At 45.9% G+C, this 23,148-nt stretch overlaps 1 protein-coding gene and 1 long non-coding RNA gene across 5 annotated transcripts in view; one reads left to right on the plus strand and one right to left on the minus strand.

Annotated features, from left to right (window-relative positions):
• LOC149468081 (uncharacterized) overlaps window positions 1–16,507 on the minus strand; it is a 28,851-nt gene extending 12,344 nt beyond the window's left edge. The window contains exon 1 of the long non-coding RNA XR_016311787.1: window positions 16,443–16,507. This is a non-coding gene — a long non-coding RNA (uncharacterized LOC149468081). The remainder of the gene's footprint in view (window positions 1–16,442) is intronic.
• Window positions 1–23,148, plus strand: part of DOK5 (docking protein 5) — a 162,889-nt gene that overhangs the window by 20,084 nt on the left and 119,657 nt on the right. The gene's annotated exons all lie outside the window — the stretch shown is intronic.

The raw sequence follows: 23,148 nt of genomic DNA on the forward strand, positions 1-23,148 counted from the left end.
TTCTGCATGTGTGTGTGGAGCGGATTTTAGCGTGTAAGCTCCTGCTGAGCAGAGATTGATAAAAGCCATGAATGGTTCAGCATTCTCAGGGCTGCAGAATAAGTATAGACTAATAAGATGAATAAATTAAAAAACAAAAGTTAAACAATTCCATCAGTAAAATACAGCCGTGCTCAGAAGCCTTTATGATGCTGTCAGTACCGGGGTTTAGACTTTCCCGTGACGTTCATCAAATATATTTTATCATATTGTCTTATGACATTTTATGTACTGCCGCCTCTATTAAAAAATATCTATTGCAAATGCAGGTCTCCCTCAGTGACTGTTTTCTGCGGCCTCTGAAAAATGACTCATTGCTGTTTTGCTGCTAATAAAATGCTTTTTATGGGGACCCATTAATATGTTTTTCTTTTTCTTTTTTTTTTTTTCCATCCAAGCGCTTTGAAAATCAATGTTGCCTCTCTCAGTAAACCCCATAAATTGCCATATACGCGGGGCCCATTCAGCGCCATCATTTAATGTATATCTTCGTGAGGCTCTCCAAGCGCTCTTCAAAGTCATTGCTCAATACCTTAATTCAAATCCATTTTCCCTGCTGAAGGCTTCGCTCCAAAGGATCTGAAGCTGAATTCTCTTTCGGAATTAAGGGACGGCTCAGGATTCTCACACTAATGGCTCCCTTAATGTTTGCTGTTCCATTTTGTTTACTGCCTCTTAAAAAAAAAAAAAAAAGTCTTGGCTCAGTGTGAGTTCATGTCAAAGTAAGGTCATTGCTTTGAAGTTGTTGAAATTTTTGAACAAAAAAAGTGCATACTGTATATAAATTCCATATATGATCATAGTTTACGTGTTTCGTTTAAGAATTTAAAGGGAAAAAAAAAAGACTCTGTAAACACAACATTTTATATTCCTGACATGTGCCTGCTGTACCATGTACTCTGGGCCATCTTTAATACTGATTGGACCCTGGGCAAACATATTCTTGGGCCTGTCAGTTTTTTCCTGAACAATCAGTGCTGTAGGCTACAGCCAGAATCAATGATCATTGTATTCTGGCGGCGGGGGAGGCTCCACAGCGGAAAGAATTGAGATGGATGGGGAATTGGCTAATTTTTTTTTCATTCAACCCTCTTGTTGAATGAAAAAAAAAGAATCATGTATGGCCAGCTTAAGTCATACTGAAAATATTTATCCATTGCTTACAAATGAAGAGGGGCTCGGGAGGAACAGGAGAGGAATGAGGAAGAGTTTGGGGAGAACTGGGGAAAACTGGGGAGAAGCTCAGGAAAAACTGAGGAAAAATGGGGAGGAGCTCAGGAAGAACTGGGGAAAAATGAGGAGGAGCTTGGGAAGAACTGGAAAAAATGGGGAGGCGCTCAGAAAAAATTGGGGGGAAATGGGGAGGGGCTTGGGGAGAACTGGGAAAATATGGGGAGGAGCTCGGGAAGAACTGAAAGAAATGGGGAGGAGCTCAGGAAGAACTGGGGAAAAGTGGGGAGGAGCTCAGGAAGAGCTATTGAAAAATGGTGAGAAGCTTGGGAAGAATGGGGGAAAAATGGGGAGGTGCTGAGAAAGAACAGGGGAAGAATGGGAAGGAGCTCAGAAAGAATCATGGGGCAATGAGGAAGAGCTTGGAAAAAAAAAAGATGGGGAAATGAGTTTGGAAAGAACTGAGGAAAAATGGGGAGAATCTCAGGAAGAACTGGGGAAAAATGGGGAGATGATCGGGAAAAACTGAGGAAAAATGGGGAGGAGCTCAGGAAGAACTGGGGAAAAATGAGGAAGAACTCAGGAAGAACTGGGGAAAAAATGGGGAGGAGCTCAGGAAGACCTGGGGAAAAAAGGAGAGGCGCTCGGAAAGAACTGGGGAAAAATGGGGAGGGGCTTGGGAAGAACTGGGAATATATGGGGAGGAGCTCGGGAAGAACTGAAAAAAAATGGGGAGGAGCTCAGGAAGAACTGGGGAAAAGTGGGGAGGAGCTCAGGAAGACCTAGGGACAAATGGCAAAGAATGGAGAGGAGCTTGGGAAGAACGGGGAAAAATGAGGAGGTGCTCAGAAAGAACTGGGGAAGAATGGGATGGAGCTCAGGAAGATTCATGGGGGAATGAGGAAGAGCTTGGGAAAAAAAGATGGGGAAATGAGGAGTTTGGAAAGAACTGAGGAAAATTGGGGAGAAACTCGGGAAGAACTGGGGAAAAATGGGGCGGTGCTCGGAAAGAAATGGGGAGGAGCTCAGGAAGAATGATGAGGGAATGAGGAAGAGCTTGGGAAGAAAGATTGTGAAATAATGAGGAGCTCAGGAAGAAGCCTAGGAAGGAGGAGAAGGAGTCCCGGAAGACTGACAGAGGAATAAGGAGGAGTCCAGGAAGGAGGTTGAGGAGCTCGGGAAAAATGAAGAGGAGCTTTGGGAGAATTAGAAGGACAGGTAGGAATAGTAGGTTGCATGGTGACCATTACAACTAGGGTGTAGAGGGTGGTGACTATGAAGTAGGGGTGTATACGGTATATTACGGGGTGTGATGAGTGTATACAGGGTAGGACAGGGTGTGATGGGGGGGGGGTTCATAGCTGTAGAAAGGGTGTGGTGGGTGTAAGCAGGAATAGTGGTGACGGGTAGTGAGAGGTGCCTAGGGTTTATGTGATTGGTGTATGCAGAATATAGTAGGGTAGGATCTGTGGTGAGGGGTGCTGGCAAGGTATGTTGGGGTGTGATGGCCTAATAGGGAGTGTTGGGTGGTGCCAGGTCTCTGCAGGGAGTGGATGGTTGTACATTGGTCTGTAGAGTATTGTGTGTAATAGGTGTGTGCAAGGTATGATGAGGGTATACAGGGTATGGTGGGATATAATGGAGGGTATGGTGGGATATAATGAAGTGTACATTGGTCTCCAGGGTATAGTGTGTGACTGTACACAATAGAGGGGTGTGATGGGTGGTGACAAATTGCATGCTGGGTGTACACAGGGTGTGATGGGGGTTGGGTGACACTCACCAACTAATCCAGGGTGAAGATCTACCTCTCCCCACAGTAGCACAGCACTTGACTCCCCTGTAGGCCATCATCTCTCCCCCGCCAGGCAGCAACCTGTCACATGAGTCCAGCAGCCTTCTCTCAGCGATCCCTGTGTACCATCTAAAAAATCCCACTGGTCACATGACTGCCAATCCGGTGTGATGTGGGCATGTCCACGAAAGCGAGTCTGGGCAGTTAGTGGTGGTGAGGGAGGTGAGTCAAGTCAGTCCTGCAGGTCCCACGGCCAGCTCTTTATTGATCCACCAGGCAGCACACGGCTGTCAGTCTGCCCCAGAATTGGCTGCCTGGCTACACTGGGAGAAACTATTTGCTGACAGCGTGGGTTCAAGGGGCAGCTGCTTTGGGCAATAACTGGGCCCAACTGCTCCTTTTGCCCCGCGTTAAAGATGGCCTTGCATGTACTTAAATGAAAAAGTATTCTGTTCTCTTTGTATTGCTCCTTTGTATGAAAACCCTGGTGTTCCTGCCAAGTCCCTCTGCCTTCCCAGTGTGGTCAGTTCTCTAGCTATGCTGGTCCGTTTGTGCTGACAGACCCCCCCTCTTACACAGCCATTCACTGGGAAGACCAGTGTACTGCTTTTTCTCCTCCTCCAGCTCTCTGAGCTCCTTATGCAGCTGAAAACAAAAGTTATGTGATCACTTATTCAAAAGGAATAAAAAGCTATTTATAATGTTTCTCTTTTAACCCCTTGCCCTCCTGAGAATTTACCCCCCTTCCTGACCAGGCCATTTTTTGCGTCATGGTGCTGCGTTACTGTAACTGACAATTGCGCGGTCGTGCACCCAAATTAAATTTACATCTTTTTTTCCTACAAATTGAGCTTTCTTTCGGTGGTATTTGATTGCCTGTGTGATTTTTATTTTTTGTGCTATAAGCAAAAAAAGACCAACAATTTTGAGAAAAAAAACAATATTTTGGAATTTTTGCTATTAAACATGTCCAGTAAAAAAATTAAAAAATCAAAGTTTGTCATAAATGTAGGCCAAAATGTTATCTGCTACATGTCTTTGCTAAAAACAATCCCAATGGAAATTAATTGGTTTATGTGAAAGGTATAGCATTTACAAATGGCGGTATAGATACTAGGATTTTTTTTTCTACTAGTAATGGTAGTGATCAGCGACTTTTAGCGGACATTCTGACACTGGGGGGGGGGGGGGACGAACTTGGTGTCACTGACATCCCCAATGACAGCAATACAGTGATCAGTGCTAAAAAACAGCACTGACACTGTACTAATGGCACTGGGCAGGAAGCGGTTAATGTGAGGGCAATCCAAGGTTAACTGTGTGCAGCGAGTGTTTTACTACGGGGCAGGGGGTGTGTGCTTCGCTGTGAGCACACTGATCGGGATGGTTGCGCTGTGCACAGCCATCCTGAGTAGTGTGCCTGAGCTGACAGGGAGGAAGACAAACAAAACAGTCTTCCTCCCCGTAGGTGACTGTCGGTAATCACCTGGCACCGGTGGGTAATCACCGGCTGGGACCCGGTGATTGACATCCGTGGCCGTGAATGGCAGCGCGGGTAGGGCGCGTGCATGGCTTGCACAGACCCTCTATCCGTAAATGCAAAATCACACATATATATGTAATTTTGCACACCCGTGCCGCTGTGTAGCAATATATCTGCTATACTGCGGCGGGGAAGCGGTTAAACTGAATGGGTTGTTTTAGAAGGTGAGGGTTTACATATACTTTAAAGACAACCTATTTAACCCCTTCGCGCCGGCACCCCCTGGCCCTTTAAGGGTTTCAGAAGCCGGGAGGTGGGGCGGGGTTTAGGGTCATGTGACCGCTGTGACACGCTGTACCGGACATGTGTGCCAGGAGCATGCAGGGCGCGCACTCTCAGCACATACGTTCGGCCGGCGTGAAGAGGTTAATGTATATCCAAACCCAGGAACAAAAATATAATATAATACAGGCGCTCTAGTGGTTTTTTTCTACTACATTTTGCGCAAGACAGGAGCCCATTGATCCTGCCAGAAATCCAGTGTCCTTGTAACTTCCTGTGATATCTCGGACAATGTTATCGGCTGCTTTTTGTGAACTACAAAACAGTGCTCCTCTATCTAATGGGGACAAGGAGAGGGGGAGGTGTTTGTAGCTCAGATCAGGAGAGCAGCCGAGGGTATCAAAACTGCTCCTTCATAGATACAGTACAGTTGAGCGTTGTCACCCTAGGATAGGAAGTGTGTTACTGGCAGGATTGCCAGCTGATACTAAAAGGGCAAAACCTGATATATTACTTTTTGTGGGATTTAAATACACCTTGAAGCTGAATTCCAGGAATATAGCTACTTTGTTAAAACTGCAGGCACACCATGAGTTAAATCTGACAAGGTGCCTGGTGCCTCCCACACTTATCTCTATCCTTCACATCTGACAAGCTGCTGGTGCTTCCAGCCAGCTCATTGTGGGTCTCAGTTCCTTCAAGAGTCCCTGGAACTGCTATGCTCTACACCATCCCCTCCTTCTTCCCATTCTCAGAAGTCTTTGTATTATGTGAACTCATTCACAAAATACAAAGGTTTCTGTGAATGGGTAGCAGCTGCTCTGTGTTCCTCTCTCTTCTTATAGCCTCCAGTGTCCCCTGTATCTTCTAGGAGTGCAATAAACCCGTCTCATATAAGTAACAGAAGAGTCCTGAAGGTGGCATGCACCTAATTGGACTTAACTCATTGTGTGCCTACACTTTTTGCAAAGCTGCTGAATTCCTGGAATTCTGCCGTAAGGCCTCATTCACTCTTGCAAAGGTGTTGTTAGCTATTACATGCAGGAGACCCAGCGGGGGGGGGAGGTTTGTCTGCAATCAGCTGTGGGCGGCAGTCAATTGAAAGCAACTGGCAGCTCCTGCAGCTAATCACAGCTGCTTGTCTATGTCCAGGGCCAATCATTCGCAGCGATTGTATGCCAGTGGCCGCATTTAGCTGCAGGAGCTGTCAGCCTCCCGTTGCTTTCAATGAGGCTGCTGCCCACAGCTAGTCACTGGGGACCCCAACTGGATCTCCTCCCAAACATCTCCATTCACAAATGTCAATGGAGTATTTGAGTGTTTGGTGGAAGACGGAAAGTTGAAAATACAGTAGTATATAGAATTTAAATTGGTTCTAAATTGGTTCTAAAGGCTCAAGGTTTTTTGCCTTCTGTGTTTAGCAGCCCCCCAACACCTACACGAGCCCCATCTTGATACAGCGAAGTCCACGAGAGCCTCTGTTCTCTGGAGACTCTCATTGGCTCCCGCTGCTGTCAATTACAGTCAGTGAGGCAATCAGGAGAGGCAGGGGCGGCGCCGAGCCACAGCTCTGTGTGTGAATGGACTAACAGAGCCACGGCTCGGGAGTGTGCCTGTTCGTGTGCCCACATAGCAAGCTGTCCAGACAAGAGGAAAGGACCAGGGGCGCTGGCTGGGGACCCGAGAAGAGGAAGAAAATAAAACTTTAGTATCACTTTAAATATTAAAGAGATACTAAATACACTAAATAGAATGTAAAACTAAATAAACTAAATAGAATGTAATATACATTGTTCCTTCTATTTCTGTATGTGGATGATGGCACTGTAATTATTGTAATACAAAAAAAAAACCCTTTTTCCTAATTGATATACAGCTGTCACATGACCCAGCTCTTTCACAGCCTGTCTACAGAGAAACATAAGCAGGAGGAGCTTCTAGTCCTCTGTTGCTGGTCACATGTTAAAAAAAAAAAACAGCCTTTGGAATACGGAGTAAAAATAAATATTTAATATAAATAAACTGTTTTGAATTGTCAGACAAATACATAATTGAAAATATTTTGTGTCAATAACGTGTGGGCGGATTTCTGCCAGTCACAGGCTGTGTCTTAGAATAAGAAGAAGGTGAAGCCTCCATCAATCTACATGTAATATCCCAACCCCCCCATTATGTTTAGATGATTAGTGTGCATGAGGAAGGAGGGAGGGAGTGGGCTGTCATTTACCACTGTGTATACGCTCACATGTGTGACTCTAGAGTCACATGGGCTGCTCAGATGGGATAGGGAGGAAATGCTCAGCATAGAAACTCACTGAAAACTGAGCATGTGCAGAGCTGCCAACACTGCTCTGCAAAATGCCCAACTGCATTGGGGACATGGACAGAAGGGGGAGACAGAGAACAGCAGGATCAACCAGGTTTTTTGCAGGACACAGAAAGCGAATCTCGTAGTGACTGAGTGAGTATGAACAGCATGGAATTTACTGCATTTTCTGATGTGGGTTTAGTGACACTTCAGGAATTAATAAGTCTTTACTGAACATGGATGATTATATTTGGAAAATGAGGCGTTTGCAGCAAAGCCTAAAGCAGTCAGGTTGTTCTAATTTTTTTTTTACATGTGTTGCTTTCTTGCTGCAGTATTTGTGATTGGGAACATACCTTGGCAGGATATTTCTCTCTGCGCTGGCAGTGGTGAAGAGATATCTCTGAAAGTTTCTATTAGTCATCACTATCCATAATTACTTTCCCCATTTCCCTCGCCTGCCGGCCATATATTTCCAGTGTTTGTCACCCTTCCGTGAAGCGCCCAGCACAGCGTACCGAGTGTCTTGGCTTCCTCCGCTCCTCTGCAGAACACATATCTCACTCCAGCCTGACCTGGCAGCCGTATAATCCAGCTCTGAGGAGCCAACAAAGATTAAAAATGAGGAATGAATTAGTGTCATTTTTTTTAATCCTCCTGTTGGGGTTCATAACTGTTTCCTCCCTCTGGCTTCTTCACACTTGTTTTACTCTAAACTGGCAAAAGCAAAAAGAAAGATAAAAACAAAATTGTCCCCGCGTACAGATGAATTTCACCAACGTCCCTACAGTAGACCTAAACCTATCAATTTAACCCCAAACCAACAATTTAATATATTACAGCTTACCAAACATTATATGTGGTGGCTGCATTAGTTTCCCTTTTTTAGTCCTTTTTCCCCTCTGTTTTCATCAGGTGGACTGGCCAGTAATACACCTCCTGTATTGTAGCCTCCCCCCCCCCCCCCTCTGGATGAAGGAGCTCAGGGGGAACCTTTGGACAGCAGCATTGTCAGTTTAGGGGGAAGGCAGTGTTAGATGTACTAGCAGATTTAAATACACTAACAAATTAAAGATAAACTAAAGCTAATACTTCACAATCAGTTACAGCAAACATTTGTTTTCCTTTTGGGATAAAAGTTTTACATAAAAACTGATCATTTAGCGGTAAATGGTTTGTCTCATCCCTATAAATTGATACATCCAAAAGAGAGCTTATTCTTCTGAAAAACAGCAGACTTACAGGCTGGATCACCAGATGAAAATAAAAAAATAAAAATAAAAATGAAAACAAATGCAGCCATCACATCTAAGAAATGGTTATCTGCCATATAATAAATGTTTGCTCTTGAATGTAATACCGCTTTAACTGTTTCCCAAAACGATTGCATTCAACTGCAAAAACGGTCAATGGGTTGCTCGTGCACACAACAAAACTGTCAAGCCACCCAATGGCTGGTGTCGAAAGTGATCACGTGTGTAGCAACTGCAAATCAAACAGAGGCTAAGATGGGAGCTTCCTTGGCTGTAAAGAACAGGGAGATTTAATTGTGGTTTGAAGAAACACTATCACTGTGCCCACTTGGTGCAAAGTTACAGTGAGTGCTGATACTCACCTTTTCACTGCTCCTCCATCACAGCCAGTCACAATACCCGGTGATTCTTGGTATGGGGGAGCATGTAACCTCCCATGTGACTAGCAGTAAGCACTGTCACATGATCAAAGGAAGTGGCATCACTATGACTCCTAGTGCCCTGCACAGCCAACTGCAGGGATTTTATTGCCAGTTGCAATGCGGGAAGGGTGGTCAGAGGACATTGCCAAGGTGGAGATCAGTGGTTGGTGGTGGTGGTGGTGGTGGTGGTGGGGGGGGGGGCTTTACACTATAACTTCACCCTGAATGAGAAAGGTGACAGTGACCCTTTAGCCTAGGTTCACACTTGAGTGTTTTTCAATGAGTTTTCTTATTTGTAGAAATGCACTACAGTCCATTTAACATGGTCTCCTATAGATCCAGTTCACATCTGTACATTTTGAGCCAGTATGGTTTTTGGGAAGGGTCAGGGACTATTTCCCACCGCAGATTGTGTTTTGCATGTAATAGAGTTAAATGGAACTGCACCAAACATGCAAGTGTTGTGTTTTTGATGCATTTTGCAGGGGGGGGGGGGTTGCCAATAGAAAAACATGTTAGTTTTGGGTTAGCAGTAATAATTAGATTTAGCAGTAATTTTTAGGGTTAGAGTGCTAATCCTAACAATTATCACTAATCTTAACTCCATGCAATTACCTCTAACCCCAACTCTAACCCTAACTCTAACCCCAACTCTAACCCTAACCCTAACTCTTACCTTAACTCTAACTCTAACCCTAACTCTAACCCTAACTCTAACCCTAACTCTAACCCCAACTCTTACCCTAACACTAACCCTAACTCTAACTCTAACCCCAACTCTAACCCCAACTCTTACCCTAACTCTAACTCTAACCCTAACTCTTACCCTAACTCTAACCCTAACTCTTACCCTAACTCTAACCCTAACTCTAACCCTAACTCTGACCCTAACTCTTACCCTAACTCTAACCCTAACTCTAACCCTAACTCTAACTCTAACCCTAACTCTAACTCTAACCCTAACTCTGACCCTAACTCTTACCCTAACTCTTACCCTAACTCTTACCCTAACTCTTACCCTAACTCTGACCCTAACTCTTACCCTAACTCTGACCCTAACTCTGACCCTAACTCTGACCCTAACTCTTACCCTAACTCTTACCCTAACTCTGACCCTAACTCTGACCCTAACTCTTACCCTAACTCTGACCCTAACTCTTACCCTAACTCTGACCCTAACTCTGACCCTAACTCTGACCCTAACTCTTACCCTAACTCTGACCCTAACTCTGACCCTAACTCTTACCCTAACTCTAACCCTAACTCTAACCCTAACTCTAACATTAACTCTTACCCTAACCGTAACTCTAACCATATCCCTTACACTAATCCTAACTCTTACCCTAACTCTAACCCTAACTCTTACCCTAACTCTAACCCTAACTCTTACCCTAACTCTAACCCTAACTCTAACCTTCTTACCCTAACTCTAACCCTAACTCTTACCCTAACCGTAACTCTAACCATATCCCTTACACTAATCCTAACTCTAACCCTAACTCTGACCCGAACTCTAACACTTACCCTAATCCTAACTCTAATGCTAACTCTAACTATAACACTAATTTTAACTCCAGTCCTAACTTTAACCCTAACTCTTTAACCCTAACCCTAACTCTAAGCATAACCCTAACTCTAACTTACTCTTACCCAAGCCTAACCTTAACCATAACTCCAAACCTAACCCTAACTCTAGGCCAGTATGGCTTAGGCTGGCCATACATGATTCTTTTTTTTTTTTTTTTCATTCAATGAGAGGATTCAGTGAAAAAATATTAGCCGATTCCCCATCCATCTCAATTCCTTCCTGTTGTGGAGCCTCTCCCGCCACCAGAATACAAAGATCATTGATTCCGGCTGTAGCCAGGGGCACTGATTGTTCAGGAAAAAACTGACAGGCCCAAGAAAATGTTTTCCCCGGGTGCAATCAATATTAAAGACGGCCCTGAGGATAGGAGTATATTTTATTACACACATTTATATAGCGCCAACAATTTCTACGGCACTTTACAAAGTGTGCATTAAAATCAGTCCTTGCCAGGGCAATGACAACTCATGGGGCCCCGGGCAATAGGGGATCATGGGGCCCCTGTGTCCTTGCTCAAACTCAAAAAAGCCTATGAAAAAGGTACCAGGGGCATCTCATGGGGCCCCCCACTGACCCCGGGCCCTCGGGCAGTGCCCGAGTTTCCAAATGGTCAGTCTGCCCCTGGTCCTTGCCCTCAAAGGACTTGCAGTCTAAGGTCGCTATCTCACCTGCATACACATACTAGGGCTACTTGCACAGAAGTCAGTTAATGTTTTAGCATGTCTTTGGTGTGTGGGAGGAAACCGGAGTACTCGGAGAAAACCCACACAAGCACAGAGAGAACATATGCAGATAGTGCCCTGAACAGGATTCTAAACAGGGGCCCCCTATTGCTGCAAGGCAGAAGAGCTGACCATTAACCCACTGAGTTCAGGCTTCACTGCTTGAAGACCGGGGCCTGTCTCCCGGAAAAGCCATGCAAGCACTGGGAGCATCCATATTCCTATCCCCAAATAAAAGGAGGAATATTGTTCCCTGGCATGCAGACGATCACTAAAGCGAGAATTGTCCTAAAATATGGAACAGCAAGAAAGTAACAAAAAAAAAAAATTATTACCAAACATTCCTTTTGGGTAAATCTTACAAGAATTGCTCAAAATACGTAAAACGAATAAGCGTTTTTGTCCCTTGAATTGTGCATCGTTGTTCCAGAAATAAGCGTTGCTCGATGTCTGCTAAAACCCACAAGATTTCCGGTCAATAATCTTCCTGGGTGCTTCTCCATGCTCTGGCAGCACTCCATGCAGCCGAGGCGCCAATATTGCTAGGTAGGCATAAAGTCGTCTCATTAATCTGCGTTTGGGTCACTCTGCGGTATAACAGGCTCATATCCATCTTACTTATCACCGCACTAAATATTCTCTCAGAGCACAGCGCTCAAAATAAGTTCAGGTTTTTTTCCGCCAGTCCCCAAAGGAGAAAGTATTAATTATCGATAGAGGTGGGCTGAATTATTAATACACTCGCTCTCCGTGCCAAGATCTGACAAGGTGTGATTTATGACGCCATGGATACATCATTCCATATATTATCTCCCATGCTTTGTAGGTTGCTGGACCTGCAAGCTACTTTATTGCTGGAATTGTAGACATCGGATCACAGTTCTTAGAGGTGACAGGCTGACATGTTTGGTGGCATGGATAGACAACTCTTCCCACTGTTGTAGAACTACAGTGCCCAGCATGCCCTACCGTGCGCCTCTTGGGTGTGGGGTACAGATCAGAAAAGTTATTTTCAACAACATCTGCTGTGAAATTTGGATCTGCATTATAATATAACTGTAATGTCAAACAATTGGAAAAAAAGGGTATCCAGGAGGTGCTGGGACTTTGATATGAGTGTAAACAAGGTAGTGAGAGGGCAGAGAACATTTGAAGAGTTTGGTGGCTCAGGTTAGGCTGCTCACAACAGGCAAGGCCTCCCGACTGTGGGTACTCCAGCAGGTTACCAGGAACACGTGTGTACACTTTTCCATGTCAAACAATTGGGGCAGCTCACATAGTTAATGACTGGGTGGATCTGGCTTTGGACAGTGTCTTTTGTATGAAACACGTGCTAAAGTGAACCTTTAATATGGGCAGGCAAGAAAACCAACAGAACTGCTGCACAGGCAGCACCATAGGATGTGTGCCTTTAGGCTGATGTCATACTTATGATTGTGGTGTCACGAGTGTCTGATGTCACACTGTCAATTCTGGTGCCACCAGTGGCTGATGTCACATTGTCAATTCTGGTGCCACCAGTGGCTGATGTCACATTGTCAATTCTGGTGCCACCAGTGGCTGATGTCACATTGTCAATTCTGGTGCCACTAGTGTCTGATGTCACACTGTCAATTCTGGTGCCACCAGTGGCTGATGTCACATTGTCATTTCTGGTGCCACTAGTGTCTGATGTCACACTGTCAATTCTGGTGCCACCAGTGGCTGATGTCACATTGTCATTTCTGGTGCCACTAGTGTCTGATGTCACACTGTCAATTCTGGTGCCACCAGTGGCTGATGTCACATTGTCATTTCTGGTGCCACCAGTGGCTGATGTCACATTGTCAATTCTGGTGCCACCAGTGTCTGATGTCACATTGTCATTTCTGGTGCCACTAGTGGCTGATGTCACACTGTTGTTTCTAGTGTCATGAGTGGCTGATATCACATTGTCAATTCTGGTGCCACCAGTGGCTGATGTCACATTGTCATTTCTGGTGCCACCAGTGGCTGATGTCACACTGTCAGTTCTGGTGCCACCAGTGGCTGATGTCACATTGCCAATTCTGGTGCCACTAGTGGCTGATGTCACATTGTCAGTTCTGGTGCCAGCAGTGGCTGATGTCACATTGTCAATTCTGGTGCCACTAGTGGCTGATGTCACATTGTCAGTTCTGGTGCCAGCAGTGGCTGATGTCACGTTGTCAATTCTGGTGCCACCAGTGGCTGATGTCACGTTGTCAATTCTGGTGCCACCAGTGGCTGATATCACATTGTCAGTTCTGGTGCCACCAGTGGCTGATGTCACACTGCCAATTCTGGTGCCACCAGTGGCTGATGTCACATTGTCAATTCTGGTGCCACCAGTGGCTGATGTCACATTGTCATTTCTGGTGCCACCAGTGGCTGATGTCACATTGTCATTTCTGGTGCCACCAGTGGCTGATGTCACATTGTCATTTCTGGTGCCACTAGTGTCTGATGTCACACTGTCAATTCTGGTGCCACCAGTGGCTGATGTCACATTGTCATTTCTGGTGCCACCAGTGGCTGATGTCACATTGTCAATTCTGGTGCCACCAGTGTCTGATGTCACATTGTCATTTCTGGTGCCACTAGTGGCTGATGTCACACTGTTGTTTCTAGTGTCATGAGTGGCTGATGTCACATTGTCAATTCTGGTGCCACCAGTTGCTGATGTCACACTGTTGTTTCTAGTGTCATGAGTGGCTGATGTCACATTGTCAATTCTGGTGCCACCAGTGGCTGATGTCACATTGTCAATTCTGGTGCCACCAGTGGCTGATGTCACACTGTCAGTTCTGGTACCACCAGTGGCTGATGTCACATTGCCAATTCTGGTGCCACTAGTGGCTGATGTCACATTGTCAGTTCTGGTGCCACCAGTGGCTGATGTCACATTGTCAGTTCTGGTGCCAGCAGTGGCTGATGTCACATTGTCAATTCTGGTGCCACTAGTGGCTGATGTCACATTGTCAGTTCTGGTGCCACCAGTGGCTGATATCACATTGTCAATTCTGGTGCCACCAGTGGCTGATGTCACATTGTCAATTCTGGTGCCACCAGCGGCTGATGTCACATTGTCAATTCTGGTGCCACCAGTGGCTGGTGTCACACTGTTGTTTCTGGTGTCATGAGTGGCTGATTTCAAATTGTCAGTTCTGGTGCCACCAGTGGCTGATGTCACATTGTCAATTCTGGTGCCACCAGTTGCTGATGTCACACTGTTGTTTCTAGTGTCATGAGTGGCTGATATCACATTGTCAGTTCTGGTGCCACCAGTGGCTTATGTCACATTGTTCCTTCTGGTGTCATGAGTGGCTGATGTCACATATTAGATTTCGGTGTCGAGGGTGGCTGTCATACTGTCGATTATGGTGTCACCAGTGTCTGATGTCACATTTGATTCTATTGTCACAGATGCCTGATGTCACCCTGTCGATTCTGGTGTCACCAGTGCCAGAATTATGCCTTACAATGGACTTACTTGTCTTCTTGTTCCTTGTCTATTTACTGACTACTGTCTTCATTCCTAGTTAGGTAGACAAAGGCAAAAATAAAACGGCAATCTGCTTCCAAAGAGCATACAAGACCATCATGGTTAGAGCTGACACAGCATAATAACCGGGAATCTGGTCCAGAGCAGTTTGTGTGAATTGGCTGTAGGAGATTAGCAGAACTGAGACAGGAAAAAAAGGGCAACTGTTCATGATACACAGGTCTTTAGCAAAATAAAAGTCTCCTACATTTATTTTATACCTTTTTTGCTTACACTTAGTTATGCAGTACAAGCTCTCATATATAAAGGTATTATTTCTAGTCAGTGGGGCAGCACTTCCGCCTGGCAGCACTCGGGTCATTGGTTCGAATCCCAACCACGGCACCACCTGTCTGGAGTTTGCATGTTCTCCCTGTGCCTGTGTGGGTTTCCTCCGGGTACTACAGCTTCCTCCCACACTCTAAAGACATGCTGGGAGGTTATTTGGATCCTGTCTAAATTGGTCCTAGTATGTGTATGTATGAATGTGAGTTAGGGACCTTAGATTGTACGCCCCTTGAGGGTTAGGGACCTTAGATTGTACGCCCCTTGAGGGTTAGGGACCTTAGATTGTACGCCCCTTGAGGGTTAGGGACCTTAGATTGTACGCCCCTTGAGGGTTAGGGACCTTAGATTGTACACCCCTTGAGGGTTAGGGACCTTAGATTGTACGCCCCTTGAGGGTTAGGGACCTTAGATTGTACGCCCCTTGAGGGTTAGGGACCTTAGATTGTACACCCCTTGAGGGTTAGGGACCTTAGATTGTACGCCCCTTGAGGGTTAGGGACCTTAGATTGTACCCCCCTTGAGGGTTAGGGACCTTAGATTGTACCCCCCTTGAGGGTTAGGGACCTTAGATTGTACGCCCCTTGAGGGTTAGGGACCTTAGATTGTACGCCCCTTGAGGGTTAGGGACCTTAGATTGTACGCCCCTTGAGGGTTAGGGACCTTAGATTGTACGCCCCTTGAGGGTTAGGGACCTTAGATTGTACGCCCCTTGAGGGTTAGGGACCTTAGATTGTACACCCCTTGAGGGTTAGGGACCTTAGATTGTACGCCCCTTGAGGGTTAGGGACCTTAGATTGTACGCCCCTTGAGGGTTCAGGACCTTAGATTGTACGCCCCTTGAGGGTTCAGGACCTTAGATTGTACGCCCCTTGAGGGTTAGGGACCTTAGATTGTACGCCCCTTGAGGGTTAGGGACCTTAGATTGTACGCCCCTTGAGGGTTAGGGACCTTAGATTGTACACCCCTTGAGGGTTAGGGACCTTAGATTGTACACCCCTTGAGGGTTAGGGACCTTAGATTGTACACCCCTTGAGGGTCAGGGACTGATGTGAATGTACAATATATATGTAAAGTGCTGCATAAATTGACGCTGCTATATAAGTACCTGAAATAAATAAATAAAAATAGTCAGTCCTCCTATAATTAAACTCAAAAGTGAAGATGACGTTTTTAATGACTTTTTGACCCGGCCTCAACTTTCCAATCTTCCATTGAACCAGACGGTGAGGACAGCTGGAGGACTAAGAAAGCAAAAACACAACATGCTAAACTCCCACACTGAACTAAAGCAGAGGACAACAAACCTTTTATGGAAATAAAATATAACATGATAATAAATAAGCCTTAAATATACCCCCCCCCCCTATGTATAGACACTCAGTATCAACTGGTAGGCGAGACATAAAACTATATATAAAGTCAGATCAATGCAATCACTTCAACAACAGCTGTGATGGCTGCTTCATATACCATATATACATACACTAATAACTTTGTATTTAAGATTTGTACTGGATAGCTAAGTGATGTGAAATTGTTATTAACAGATACCTTCAAATATAGAGCAGATCACCCCTGCTATGTGGAGCCGTCATCCTGAGGATTGTTAGAAGTGCTGTTATTGGATAGTGGGAGGCTGCTGGGTGAAATCTAACTCCAGATTCAGAGAAGTCAAACCTCAAATGACAGAGTATGCCCAGGTCTCCCCAGCACACAGCTGAGCCTTTTCTGTTTTAAAACGTTTCCAGCAGGAACCCTGTTGTTTTGCCCAATGTTCAGGTATTTTCTCTTATGTTAGTGTCCTCAGTCCCCCCTTCATATCACAGTCCTCCACTTCACTTTACATCACAGCCCCCCACGTCACATTCCAGTTCCCCCCTTCATATCACAGTCCTCCACTTCACTTTACATCACAGCCCCCCACGTCACATTCCAGTTCCCCCCTTCATATCACAGTCCTCCACTTCACTTTACATCACAGCCCCCCACGTCACATTCCAGTTCCCCCCTTCATATCACAGTCCTCCACTTCACTTTACATCACAGCCTCCCACGTCACATTCCAGTTCCCCCCTTCATATCACAGTCCTCCACTTCACTTTACATCACAGCCTCCCACGTCACATTCCAGTTCCCCCCTTCATATCACAGTCCTCCACTTCACTTTACATCACAGCCTCCCACGTCACATTCCAGTTCCCCCCTTCATATCACAGTCCTCCACTTCACTTTACATCACAGCCCCCCACGTCACATTCCAGTTCCCCCCTTCATATCACAGTCCTCCACTTCACTTTACATCACAGCCCCCCACGTCACATTCCAGTTCCCCCCTTCATATCACAGTCCTCCACTTGACTTTACATCACAGCCTCCCACGTCACATTCCAGTTCCCCCCTTCATATCACAGTCTTCCACTTCACTTTACATCACAGCCCCCCACGTCACATTCCAGTTCCCCCCTTCATATCACAGTCCTCCACTTCACTTTACATCACAGCCCCCCACGTCACATTCCAGTTCCCCCCTTCATATCACAGTCCTCCACTTCACTTTACATCACAGCCCCCCACGTCACATTCCAGTTCCCCCCTTCATATCACAGTCCTCCACTTCACTTTACATCACAGCCCCCCACGTCACATTCCAGTTCCCCCCTTCATATCACAGTCCTCCACTTCACTTTACATCACAGCCCCCCACGTCACATTCCAGTTCCCCCCTTCATATCACAGTCCTCCACTTCACTTTACATCACAGCCCCCCACGTCACATTCCAGTTCCCCCCTTCATATCACAGTCCTCCACTTCACTTTACATCACAGCCCCCCACGTCACATTCCAGTTCCCCCCTTCATATCACAGTCCTCCACTTCACTTTACATCACAGCCCCCCACGTCACATTCCAGTTCCCCCCTTCATATCACAGTCCTCCACTTCACTTATCATCACAGCCCCCCACGTCACATTCCAGTTCCCCCCTTCATATCACAGTCCTCCACTTCACTTTACATCACAGCCCCCCACGTCACATTCCAGTTCCCCCCTTCATATCACAGTCCTCCACTTCACTTTACATCACAGCCCCCCACGTCACATTCCAGTTCCCCCCTTCATATCACAGTCCTCCACTTCACTTTACATCACAGCCCCCCACGTCACATTCCAGTTCCCCCCTTCATATCACAGTCCTCCACTTCACTTATCATCACAGCCCCCCACGTCACATTCCAGTTCCCCCCTTCATATCACAGTCCTCCACTTCACTTTACATCACAGCCCCCCACGTCACATTCCAGTTCCCCCCTTCATATCACAGTCCTCCACTTCACTTTACATCACAGCCCCCCACGTCACATTCCAGTTCCCCCCTTCATATCACAGTCCTCCACTTCACTTTACATCACAGCCTCCCACGTCACATTCCAGTTCCCCCCTTCATATCACAGTCCTCCACTTCACTTTACATCACAGCCTCCCACGTCACATTCCAGTTCCCCTTCACAGCGGTGTCCTCTGGCCCCCTTTCACAAATCCCCCCCCCCCACAGCAGTGTCCTCTAGCCTCCTTTCACATTCCCCCCACCCCAACAGTGGTCTCCTCTGGACCCCATTTGCATCCGGTGGAAATAGAAGCAGAGACCCAGATCAGAAATCAGTGGGTTGAACCAAACATGAAAGTTCATCCAATGGCAGATCAAAGGTTGTGCAGCTCTAACTCAAGGCTGGGGAAGCCCAATGACAGCTGTAACAAAGAGCAAAAACAAAAGCGCACCAACCTTGCGCATTACCTCAGTGAGTGAAGGGTACATTTATTAAGTTAGGATGTATACTCACAAAAGTAGCAACATAAAAAGCATATAAAATCCAACATCAGGTGACACGTGCGGGTCCCATCTAGAGGGGAGACTCTCAGGATGAAGCTGACGTGTTTCGAAGGGTGATCCCTTCTTCCTCAGAGCTCTGCCTGGATACTGAGGAAGAAGGGATCACCCTTCTAAACGCGTCAACTTCATCCTGGTGGTCAGAGCAGAAGTGGGTGATCGGGTACCTGTAAAAATTGGGTAGCCACTCCACTACCCCCCCCTCCCCCCACTCCCCAAGGTGACAATCCCTCACGGGGAGCAGGGGACAAGTCCTTAAACGAGATCTTCCCCTTTTGGGTGAAGCTTCGCTTTAAGATAGAGTCTGATCTTCCAAGATGCACCTGTTTCCTATATTATAGTGAAGAACTGAACAGTTTCTTGTTTCTGAAAAACAGCAAATTTATTCTAGGCTCCATCTAGTGGTCAAATTCAATATTGCAGGCAGGACAGGCATAATAAATTTCCCTGCTGAAGGCAAAACAGTCCCCTTTAGAACATTTCCCCTCTATTTTCCGAGGACAACCCAAATTTTTTTTAACTGTCACTTTCAATGATGATGGTAAACAGGACAAATAAAGAGACGGTAAATTTCCCTAATGAGGGCACAAACGGCAATAAATTCCTGACAGCCATTCCAATTTCTCTCCACTCTAGCCAAAAGTAAAAGAAAAAAGTTTTGCCTTTCGTTATAGTTTAAAAAAATGCACATCCTTGCAGCGCAGGCACATTTCCCGATGTTTTGTTCCTTTAAAAATGCTAAAATTACAGAGGAAAAAAACAGTTGGTCCTTCTAGAAATCCAGTGAACCCCAACCTTCTGTAGTGAGCAGACAGCATTGCTTCTGCTGCATGCAGTGTTGTCAGCCCTGCGCGAGTTCTCCCATGCTGGACTACAGAACACCTACAGAACACCTACCCATTCTCTCTTATTAACAAAAGGGGTAGGTGTTCTGCAGTCCAGCAGGAGAAATGTGGGCGGGGCTGACAACACAGCTTGGGATTTCAGTGCAGCAGAGGCTGTGTTGTTTATGGTTGCTTATGGTTACTTACTGGACTGGGTATTTTTCTGTGGAGCCGCATATATTTCCTTCCCTTTCTTTGTGCTGGGAGCATGCCGCACAGCACGCCCCGGGCACAGAGACAGGGAGCCCTGGATCCCAAACTAATGATCGGGACCCGGAATTCCCGATTCTGGGTCACCTGATAGCTGTACCAAATTAAAAAAGAAAAAAGCGCCATTTTTTTTTTTTGGATGATGATATACACCTTTGTATAAGTTTGTTATTAGCGCATGCCTTTTAATTAGGACACCTGATAGCTGTGATAGCCTCTGATTGGCTATCACGGGGATCAATCACTGTGAAGCCCACCCCTCTGTTTCTCTCTCTGTGAATGGAGAGGAGAAATACATTGTATCTCTCTCTTGCTCACAGAGAGAGAAAAATAAACAACTGTGTGAAAAAAATAAATAAATAATAATAATAAAAAATAAAGTAAAAAAAAAAAAAACCTAGATCAAGACCTAGACCAGGGTCGATGGTCAAATGTCAGGATCAAAGGTCAGCATATTTTGGGCAGGATTTACCCCCAAAAAATAAAAACTAGTATCAGTTTCAGTTAATATCAGTGTATTTTAGGTAGGATAAAAAATAAAAAAAGCGCACTATTGTTTCTGGGCTGTACTACGAGTACATACAACTAACATACATACATGTGGTGTCGCTGTGATCGTAGTAGGTAGGTTATGGTAGTAACAAGCAGCATACAGATACATTTTAAAATGTTTTTTTTTTGGTATTATGGGCCAGTTTTCCTTTGTTAATTAACCCTTTGGCGCCGGCACCCTCCCGGCCCTTTAAGAGTTTCAGAAGTCGGGAGGCGGGGTTTAGGGTCATGTGACCGCCGTCACGGCGGTCACATGATTTGGAAAGGTCCCGATTGAAAGAGGAGATCGGAACCTTTCTGTGAGTACCGGACATGAGTGCTGGGAGTGCGCAGGGCGCACGCTCTCAGCACATATGTTTTTTTTTTCATAGAACGCAAATGTGCGGCCGCTCGGCATCTAGGCCCAGACTCCGGGAGGCCGCACATTTGCATCCAGCCGGCGTGAAGAGTTTGAAACAAAAAAAACAATCAGGCAATATCCATTACCAATTACCACCGAAATGAAAGCTCAATTTGTCCCGAAAAAAAACCGCGGTATAATCCACCTGGATGCACAAAGTAGTTGTGATGATATGTACGGTTTTATTAACACATGTCAACGTTGCCAAATTGTGCTTAGGCATTAACATTCATTTCACCCTTAGGCGCGAAGGGATTAACAGGGGTTTTCTGGTACTTGCAGGAGTTCTAAAAACAGACAACATGTGGAAATGTGCATGTATTGGAGAGATGTACTAAATATGTTTTTTATTTGTATTTTGTCCAGACAAACACTTGAAATAGTAAGAGGGATCACGTGTTCCCCATTAATCTGTGATGAAGCTACACTTCATTTTTACCATAATACAGGAGGGAAGGGCTGTTCTGCTCTTGTAGTGCTCGCTAATTGAGTTATACGCCTTGTCTTTAAATCGAGTTAGGCTTCAGCTATCGTCTCATCCATTAAAATATAGAGGGAATTCACAATATGCTCAATTACTTAAAGCTGGCACGCGTTCTGCGAATACGGAACAATCGGTGGCGGTGGGGAGGGGGAATCCCAAGCGGACCGTTTTGCTTTCTGTCCGGTTAATTAACTCACCTACAAATTAGAGCTGGAGAAGGGAGAATTAAGATATTGTTGGAGTTCTTTTTTTTTTTTTTTTTTTTCTCCTTAATTCTCTTTGTGCTGCTGAGATGTGTGTAATAGATGATCTTATATAAAATGCATCGCCTGCCAGATGTTTTAGCATTGATTAAAGATTTAAAGGGATGTATATTTCCCAAGGCTTCGAGGGGTTATTGCTTTCCTAGATTAATGACAGCACCGTCAGGATCGCAGAGATCTATATCTTAATCAAACGGCACTCTGGAAGCAAACAGCATGTTAAAGACGAGGAGGTAGTCAAATAAATACAGTTATGCTATTAAACGTGTACGTGGGATTAATTACTGGAGATCTCAGTCAAATGTGAAGAAAATAAAACTGATTGCAGGGGGTTATAGTGTGCTGTCATCTGCCGTTCCTTTTGCTGTGAACAAAGTCCTTCCTCTTGTCTGCGTCTCCCATGACCCACCTTTCTTCCACCCAGAACAGTGTGACACTATTCTCCGAGTATGACATTGTTACTTCAAAGCACATCACTCCCTCCTGACTAATTCTTGTGCTATTTAAAGTGGAGTTACAGCCAAAACCTTTTCTAAAGTGATCCTATCAACACAGTCTAACCAGGAAGTAAGGGGACATCTCTCTAACTGGGACACTGACAGCAAAAAAGGCCTCCACTATGAGGAATACAAAGGTTTCACCTTAAAGAGTTGATAAACCCCGGACCCTGCATTCACTATATTTGGTCTTCCAGGACCCCGCATTCACTATATCTGGTCTCTCAGAACCCTGCATTCACTATATCTGGTCTCCCCGGACCCTGCATTCACTATATCTGGTCTCCCCGGACCCTGCATTCACTATATCTGGTCTCCCCGGACCCTGCATTCACTATATCTGGTCTATCAGAACCCTGCATTCACTATATCTGGTCTCCCCGGACCCTGCATTCACTATATCTGGTCTCCCCGGGCCCTGCATTCACTATATCTGGTCTCCCCAGGCCCCGCAATCACTATATCTGGTCTCCCCGGGCCCTGCATTCACTATATCTGGTCTCCCCGGGCCCTGCAATCACTATATCTGGTCTCCCCGGACCCTGCATTCACTATATCTGGTCTCCCCGGACCCCGCAATCACTATATCTGGTCTCCCCGGTCCCTGCATTCACTATATCTGGTCTCCCAGGACCCTGCATTCACTATATCCGCTCTCCCCGGACCCTGCATTTACTATATCCGCTCTCCCCGGACCCTGCATTCACTATATCCGCTCTCCCCGGACCCTGCATTCACTATATCCGGTCTCCCAGAACCCTGCATTCACTATATCTGGTCTCCCCGGACCCTGCATTCACTATATCCGCTCTCCCCGGACCCTGCATTCACTATATCCAGTCTCCCCGGACCCCGCATTCACTATATCCGCTCTCCCCGGACCCCGCATTTACTATATCCGCTCTCCCCGGACCCCGCATTCACTATATCCGCTCTCCCCGGACCCCGTATTCACTATATCTGGTCTCCCCGGACCCTGCATCCACTATATCTGGTCTCCCCGGACCCCGCATTCACTATATCCGCTCTCCCGGGACCCTGCATTCACTATATCTGGTTCTCCCACAGTACACAGAACGTGG

This window comes from Staurois parvus, unplaced genomic scaffold, assembly GCF_062004578.1.
Source record: "Staurois parvus isolate SC_StPar_1 unplaced genomic scaffold, SC_StPar_1.0 ptg000093l, whole genome shotgun sequence".
In the NCBI taxonomy this organism is placed as follows: domain Eukaryota; kingdom Metazoa; phylum Chordata; class Amphibia; order Anura; family Ranidae; genus Staurois; species Staurois parvus.